Source organism: Nelumbo lutea, chromosome 5 (genome assembly GCF_056320005.1).
Source record: "Nelumbo lutea isolate HS-2025 chromosome 5, American lotus-T2T, whole genome shotgun sequence".
Taxonomy (NCBI): domain Eukaryota; kingdom Viridiplantae; phylum Streptophyta; class Magnoliopsida; order Proteales; family Nelumbonaceae; genus Nelumbo; species Nelumbo lutea.
The window spans coordinates 40,233,762-40,242,816 of NC_142688.1; the positions used below are offsets into that span (position 1 = coordinate 40,233,762).

Here is a 9,055-nt window from a genome sequence, read left to right on the forward strand (position 1 = left end):
GGTTCAAATTTAGATATGACTTGATTCGATTTGATAAATATCCAAATTTGATTAATTATTTAATTTTTATAATAATATATAATTTTTAAAATATTTTATATAATATATATAGTAATTAAATTATATAAATAATTTATATTTTTATATATTTTTTATAAATAAAATATTTATTTTATATGTTTATTAATTACCTAAAATAATTAATTAATCGAATTCAAATCAAATTGAATATTTAAATATTTAATCGAATTTGAATTCGAAAAATAATTTTTAATATCCGTTGAATGTTAAATTAAATTCGGATATCAAAATTTTTTAATCAAATTCGGATATTACCTGATTTAATTCGAATTCAATCCGTTTACAGCCCTACTTATTGGTAGCATGGACTGTAGGATGTGGACGGTCAAAGTTTTCTCATGTGTCTATCTTGATTTAAAGAATAATCATAAAAGTGTAATCTTATTTGGGATGGAGTAATGGGTCCTGACAATAGATAAGTAGTAGATTCAGAGTGGTAATTGTTTGGTTTAAATCATGGTTGTTCCCAACAATTGGACTATTCAGTCTGGGTATCCAGGTAACTATCGGTTCCATTTTACTCTTAATCCCTTCTTTGGCCTAAAATCATATCATTGGTTTAAGTGTTTTTAAAACAATGTTTGACCCAAATAATAATTTTTAATCATTTTTATTTTAATTATTTTATTTTTTAATTTAGTATAGATCATCCGTTCAAACCAGATAGTCAAACAGCTGACCCAAGCATCGATGGCCAAAGTGATTGTGGTTTCAAACATTGGTTTAATATGTAAGAAAGGATGCCGAGGGATTGAGTGGAGAAGTTTTATCATATGGGCAATTCATCCCAATTGTACGTGATGAATAGCAACTAGATTTTGTTCCCCGAATGAATTTTCAAAGATCCATGTCTTCTCTTCTTTGAATTCTAGTTAATTTCCAGTTTGAATTACTACATTATCTTATACAACCTATTATCATTTTCCTTTGCCCAACAACTGGTGGGTTTTCTGGTTAGGTCGTTTAGTGAAGGAGTTTAGACAAACCAAGGTTTTCAAAACTGGGCTGGACTGGACGATTGGACCAGAAAAACCAGGAATCGGTCATCCATTTTACCCCATAACCGCTATTTCGTCAAAAACCATTGATTTGGTTGGTAAGTCGATGACTCGAGTGTTCAAACCGTTCGAACTATCTAACAGTTTTGTCCGGTTTTTAATTTTTTTTTAATTTTTTTGTCAGAACAGGTCATTCGTTCAATCCAAACAGTTGGACTGTTTGACCCAGAAACTGGACCTTCTGATTGGTTCGTTGTCCAATTCGGTTTTAAAAACCTTGAGAAAAACCCAATAAAAAACTTATATTTTACATGTTTGTGATTTAAAAAGGAATAATCCAAATCCTCTCCTTATCTAGGAATGGCAATGGGGCGGGGCATCCCATCCGTGTCCCATTCAGGGCAGGTTGGGCCAGGCCCTAGTTTTATGGGAGAAATTGCCATCCCTATCATTGCCCATGAAGATTTGTGAAAATTTTAGATTTGAAAATCTTGCCTAATATTGTAAGAATCAACATCGTTTAATAAGTTAACATAAAATTTTATAGTTATTGCCAATCAAATAGAACTCCTATCCAAGGTTGGAATGAGCTGACTAGTGCGGAGTACACATTGAAACCAGTGTTTTCATTCTAATGTTGAATTATCTGGTTGGAGCAGTCGATTTGTCACTCATCTAGTTGATTTTCAGGTCTCATTTATGAATCTAGATTTCCTACTGAGTATTGACATAATTTTCCTAACAAGTAACAACCCACCTCACAGCAGTCGCGCTTCAGCCCAGTATTGAGAACATTTCCCGCGAATGAACAGAACATACAATTATTGGGATATTTTTTTCCCCAAATAGAAAGGATGTTGACTTGGTGAAAGACCCAGTGGTCCAACTATTTTACGATTTTGTCAATGGGTTATGAATTAAACATCAATTCTCTTTATATCTAATGTTATTGTATTTTTAGCCATTTTTATCAATAATAACAATAATTTTTATTTACCATTCTTATATTTTTAGTCATTGGGTTATTCTCATTTCTTTTTTGCATATTTTATGTATTTTTTATCCATTTTTTATATTTTTATTATTTGATTGTGATGTCATAGGTTCATCTATTTGATCTGGATGTGGTTGACCTGTTGACCCACAACTTGGAGGAAAAATGTTTCTATTTTGTTTTTTAAACATTGGTTGACACATGATTAGGGGTATCAATGCATGCATGCGACTAGGATTGGATTGGATCCAATCCGATTCAAAATCAATTTGAATGGGTTGAAGGATCCAATAAGACATATTGAATTAGACCGGTCGGAAGTGTTTATTGGATTGGATTGGATCTGATACATATGTAATGGGTTTATATTGGACTTGGTCAGACTGAACTAGTAATCTGATCCATTGACAAAAGATCAAGAGTAGGAGTGTCAATGGAGCAGGGTTTGGGTTAGACCCAGTCTAAATTACACTCAATTTGAACAGATTGGATGGTTCAGACATTAAATTGGGTCAGTCCAAAATGATCCAAAGTATTCATTGGATTGTATTGGACCTAGTCTATTTGTAATAGAATCATATTGGATGGAGTTGGATATGTAGAAAAGCTCCACTCTTAACCTAATTAAGCAGCCTAATTCCTATACATAAATATATAATTTTACTAATTTGTAAATTGATTTGTATATGTAGGTGGAGGATCATGCGTGTTGTTGTTCGTTATCATTGGTATTACATGGTGTTGCTGGGTTTCACAAAAACGTAAACTCAAACAGAAATTCTTCCAAGAAAATGGAGGTGTATTTTTAAAACAATTACTTGCTTTGCATGGCGACGATAGTGAGAGAAAGTTAAAGATATTTACTTCAGAGGAACTTAGAAAAGCAACTAACAATTACAATGAGAGCCGAATTGTTGGTAAAGGAGGTTATGGCACAGTTTACAAAGGGACATTACCAGACGAGAGAGAGATTGCCATTAAAATATCCAAAGAGACAAACAAGATCCAAGTTAAAGAATTCATAATTGAGATTGTCATTCTTGATCGTCTCAATCATGAAAATGTGGTGAAGCTATTGGGCTGTTGTTTAGATAGCCCAGTTCCAATTTTAGTTTATGAGTTCATTACAAGGGGTACCTTGTTTCACCGTATCCATGGTGATGGGAGACAAAAGTTTGTGTTTTCATGGGAGGATCGATTAAGAATAGCGGCAGAAATTGCAGGAGCACTTGCATATCTGCATTCAGCAAATGATCCGCCAATCATTCATGGAGACGTAAAGTCTATGAACATACTCTTAGATGATAAATTCACTGCAAAAGTATCAGATTTTGGTGCTTTGAAATTGGTTCCCCTGAATCAGATGCAGTTATCTACACTTGTACAAGGAACTCTAGGGTACCTGGATCCAGAATATATGCAAACAGGCCAATTAACTGACAAGAGTGATGTTTATAGCTTTGGTGCTGTCCTTGTTGAGCTATTAACAGGAAAGAAGATTTATTCTAATGACAAGCCTGAAGAACGGAAAAATATGGCAAAGTATTTTGTTTCATCAATGAAACAGAACCGTCTCTTAGATATCCTAGAAGATGAAGTAATGAATGGAGGAAATCATACACAACTTCAAGGAGTTGCCGAGCTCGCAGAACGTTGCCTACAATTGAACGGGGAAGAGAGACCAACAATGAGAGAAGTTGTTGAGGCGTTAGACCACTTACGAGGATGTGGAGTTGGTAAGCACCCATGGGTAGTGAAAGAGAAATATGATGAAGAATCTGTTTATTTGTTGCTTGAATCTTCTTTGAACTCTCAAATTGAAAGCTCTACAATGGGAATTGACAGCTTAAAGAATGAAGTTATATTATCTCTGGATGATGCGAGATAATTGGCTAGAAATTTGGATCTCTTAGCTACACTGTTTTCCCCAACATTCTCCTACACTTTCATTCGGTTTGCTATAGGTGTCTCCTTACATGTGTGTAAATATTCATTCATGTGATGACACATCTGCAACACACTAAATGGAAGCATATATAGAAGAATAGTGTATGAAAAAGGTGAATGCAGAAGTGTAGTGTTAGTATCGTCTTTTCCTTATTGTTATCTTCTTATGTTGTTGTTCTTCTTTTTAGTTCAATGTTAGTGTTGGCAAATAAATTTAGCACAGGAGAAGTGTAGTGTGTGTTAGTGTTGTGTTTTCCCTTATTGTTATTTTTGTTGTTCTTCTTTTCAGTTCAGTGTCAGTGTCAGTGTTAGTGTTGTGTTTTTCCTTATTGTTATCTTTTTATGTTGTTCTTTTCAGTTCTTATTTAGTTTTTATGTCATTAGTGATCAGCTTGTATGTCCAACCATATTGTGTTTCCAACAATAAATATATCTTAATTTTTAATATTGGTGATTATTTAAAGGAATGTTTTAAGAAGCAATCCTGAAATTCAACTACTTTTCCCTGTAGGCTCAGTTTGGAAGGAGTATGAATACAAATATGTAGAGTGCAAAACTTTGTATTTTGTATGTATTTGTATTTGTATTTATACTCCTTCCAAATTGAGCCCTAGGTGCATGGAAGGTCATTGGTTCAATTGTTTAAGTTGAATGGATCAACTCAACACGTCATAAATCAAATAATGAAATAAAAAAATAGATAAAAATGCATAAAAATATAAAAAATTATAACAAAATTTGTACATTTATAATATTATATATTCATTATTTTAAATAAAAATGATTATAATAAATTAGATTTATTATTATTAAATAGAAACATATTGAAATAGGGAAAAAGAAACAAAGAATTAAGGTTCAAAACCTCAATTCTAATTAGTTGAGCCTACAAACTAAAGCCACTTTTATCAAAATTTCATTGATTATTTTTAGGTTAAATTGCTAACACCTCCGCTAAGGCTTTTGACCATTGTTGAATTCTCCCCTAAAATTTGGTAATTGCAATCATTTCCCCTGAACTTTTTGAGATAGTTGCAAGTAGATTCTCTCTATTAGATAAAAGGCATGAAAATGTCCAAAATACTCATACAATTACTACTAAGGCTGGTTTCTATAGAAATTAAATAAAAAAACAAAACAAACTTTACAAACAACAAAAAAAAGAGAATTTAAAGTTGTAGCTTTATCTTTGAGTGATTGATATGAAGGGAAATTTTGGGAAAAAAAATATATTTCAAAAAAGAGATTTGAAAGGTTTGGGCTAGCCATTCATATGAGGTGAAAATTTAGAAAATAAAAATTTTGGTCAAAAGTAACTAAATAGGTATATTGGACATTTTAATGCTACTTTTTAGAAGATTCTAATAAAGGGGTCTGATTGCAACTATGTTAGAAAGTTCAAGGGAGGTGATTGCAATCATCAAACTTCAGGGGAGGTGAGCAGATAAAGCTGCAAAGGAATCAATATGGTGTACTCCCCTTCGATCGGCTCAGTCATTATTCCATTGGTAGCTGTTCGACACCATTTCCTCCACTAGATCATAAGCTTCGTCCGGCGTTTTCCTCATGATTGTGCCACCTGCAGCTGCATCAATAATAGAATGATTAGAGGGGGTAATACCATTATAAAAGGTTTGGATTTGACACCAAGTTGGTATCCCATGGTGAGGACACTTCCTAAGCATCTCCTTGAATCGTTCCCATGCTTCATACAAAGATTCCCTCTCTAATTGAGCAAAAGTAGTGATATCATTAATTAACTTTGCTGTTTTAGAGGGTGGAAAATACTTAGCCAAGAATTTTTGGGTCAAGTCATTCCAAGTGGTGATGCTTCCTGCAGGGAGTGAGTTAAGCCAATCTTTAGCTCTGTCACGCAATGAAAATGGAAATAGTCTAAGCCTAATAGCATCATCGCTAACTCCATTATGTTTAAATGTATCATATATTTCTAGGAAGTTAACAATATGTGCATTAGGATCATCGCTAACTCCATCTGATGGCCACTATATGTTGCTTGAGCACTCTCACAAGCTTTTCCTTTCGAAGACTTGTCAATTCAGAAGAGATAATCACAGGTAAGGTGGAACTTTCTCCCAAAAATATATATTTCAAATGAGAAGGTAAAGGTTTAAGTTCCAAAGCTGGAAGTGCTCTGATGGAGGGTAGCAATTGTTTTGTAGAGGTTGGCTCTTGTAGTGGCAGATATTTTCCTTGTCTTGGCTTGCACCCTTCTTGGCCGGCCTCCAAATAGTTCACCGCCTCCTTTACTTCTTCCTCCATGACCTACATGTTTTTACATGAATTAAGAATGCAGCTTTCAAAGGGATCATCTAACTTTGATGAGTTAATCTCATCCGCCCAAACATCTATACAGTCGATTGCATATATTTCATGTTCACATGTGTTGGGATACTTCATGGTTTGAAATACGTTAAACACCACTTCTTTACCATTGAACCTAAGAGTAAGTAGACCCTTTTGTACATCAATTAAAGCATTACCAGAGGCAAGAAAGGGTCTCCCTAGAATCAATGGCATTGTCCTATCCTCCTCCATATCCAACACAATGAAATCAATAGAAATGATGAAATTACCTACTTTGACTAAAACATCTTCTACTATTCCCCTAGGGTATTTAATGCTTCGATCAACTAATTGCAGGGTAATAACTGTAGATGTTAGTTCATGCAATCCAAGTTTTTCAAAAATAGAGTAGGGCATTAAATTTATACTAGCACCCAAAACACATAAAGCTTTTACGAATTCGGTATTCCCTATGGTGCAAGGTATAGAAAAACTCCTTGGATCCTTAAGCTTTGGGGGCAATTTATTTTGAAGAATGGCGGAGCACTCTTCATTTAACTTCACCATCTCACAATCTTCCCATTTCCTTTTGTTTGACATCACCTCCTTCAAGAATTTGGCATATTTTGGCATTTGTGACAATACATCAAGAAGAGGAATGCTAATATGTATATTTTTAAATACTTCTAAAAATTTCTCAAATTGCTTATCCAAATTAGCTTTCAAAACTCTTTTGGGGTAGGGGATCGACCACTTCGGCTGCCTTTTGTGGATCGACCACTTCAGCTTCCTGGTCATCATTCTGGGTCTCGCCAATCATTTTCCCACTTCTTAAAGCAATGGCATTCACTTGCTCCCTTGGATTTTTCTCTGTATTGCTAGGAAATCGTCCCTCTTTTCTTTCTAACAACATATTCACAATCTGCCCCATTGGACTTCTAAGTTCTTAATTGATGCTTCTTGACTTAAGAATCTTTTTTCATGTTCTTGAAATTTTGTTTTAGCAACATTAATGAACTTAGAAATCAATTCTTCTAAATTACCCTTCTTCTCTTGTGGGGGCGACTGTTGTTGGAATCCCATGGGCGCTTTTTGTTGGTTGTTCCATGAAAAATTTGGATGACTCCTCCAGCCTGGGTTGTATGTGTTCAAATAGGGGTTGAAATTCGGCATGCCACCATGAGAAATAAAATTAGCACTTTCAGGTGAAGTAAAAGGATTACCTAATGGACAGACATAATTAATATGTCCTAATTGACCATAGAAATCACATGGATTGCTAGATAATGTATTTATTGCTACAACATTAAGACTATCTAATTTTTTATTCAGACTAGCAAGTTGAGCAGATAAAGCTGCAAAGGAATCGATATGGTGTACTCCCCTTCGATCGGCTCGGTCATTATTCCATTGGTAGCTGTTCGACACCATTTCCTCCACTAGATCATAAGCTTCCTCTGACGTTTTCCTCAAGATTGTGCCACCTGCAGCTGCATCAATAATAGAACGATTAGAGGGGGTAATACCATTATAAAAGGTTTGGATTTGACGCCAAGTTGGTATCCCATGGTGAGGACACTTCCTAAGCATCTCCTTGAATCGTTCCCATGCTTCATACAAAGATTCCTTCTCTAATTGAGCAAAAGTGGTGATATCATTAATTAACTTTGTTGTTTTAGAGGGTGGAAAATACTTAGCCAAGAATTTTTGGGTCAAGTCATTCCAAGTGGTGATGCTTCCCGCAGGGAGTGAGTTAAGCCAATCTTTAGCACTATCATGCAATGAAAATGGAAATCGTCTAATCCTAATAGCATCATCGCTAACTCCATTATGTTTAAATGTATCACATATTTTTAGAAAATTAACAATATGTGCATTATGATCATCACTTGGTAACCCACTAAATTGAATACTTGTCTGAATCATTTGGATAATTCCAAATGGTGATGCTTGAATTGTGGGCTCGTAAATGCTGAAAGTAGCCCCATCAATTGTTGGACAAGCATAGTTTAAAAGGGTGCGATTTGCTTCTACCATTTCTTCCTCAACTTCTACTACCGGTTCGCCTCTTTCAACCTCCTCTCTCATTTTACCTTTGTTGGCTCTTTGCAATAAGCAAAGGGTTCTCTCTATTTCAAGATCGAATCTTGCTAGTCCTTCTCTTCTAGTGTGTGTCATGCACTAATAAATCTGAACACAACAAGAGTTCGAACAAATAAAAAAAACATAGAAAAAAAAATTCAAATTAACCAAGGTTTAACATGTTCTAATATTACTTTAGGATTAAATCCCCAGCAACGGCACCAAAAACTTGATATCTATAATTATAACCCTAGCAAGTGCACTAGTTATCAAGTAGTATAAAAATATTGTTACCACGAGGATTTAACAAAATAAGTATTAGAACTACAACCTTCCTTAATTATTTGGACAACTGAAATTCAGATCCAACAATAAAAACTACTGAAAATTAAAAATAGAAAAAGAAAATAAAAGCAAGAGTAATCAATAGCTGAATATGCAACGATTAATTGAAATCGCTAGGACCATTGGTCCGCCTAACCATTCCAATGAATATTAATGGATGAAATTAACCAAGATAATTTGTCATTCCCATAAGCTGAAGTTTTTCCAATTTTATTTAATATTCTTTCCCAAGATATATCAAATCTATTTCTATCAAGTAACCATTTGATCCCTCGACTAGAGTTCTCAAGATAGAAGTGCATTA

At 34.3% G+C, this 9,055-nt stretch overlaps 2 non-coding genes and 1 pseudogene across 2 annotated transcripts; all 3 read left to right on the forward strand.

Moving 5' to 3' along the window:
• Positions 1-537: 537 nt before the first annotated feature.
• LOC148851894 (wall-associated receptor kinase 3 pseudogene) lies at positions 538-3,961 on the forward strand (annotated as a pseudogene).
• Positions 3,962-5,676: 1,715 nt separating this feature from the next.
• Positions 5,677-5,783, forward strand: LOC148851895 (small nucleolar RNA R71). Its single transcript, XR_016100013.1, has one exon. It is a non-coding gene; the product is annotated as a small nucleolar RNA R71 (small nucleolar RNA).
• Positions 5,784-7,885: 2,102 nt separating this feature from the next.
• Positions 7,886-7,992, forward strand: LOC148851896 (small nucleolar RNA R71). The gene has a single exon (XR_016100061.1). It is a non-coding gene; the product is annotated as a small nucleolar RNA R71 (small nucleolar RNA).
• Positions 7,993-9,055: the final 1,063 nt, after the last annotated feature.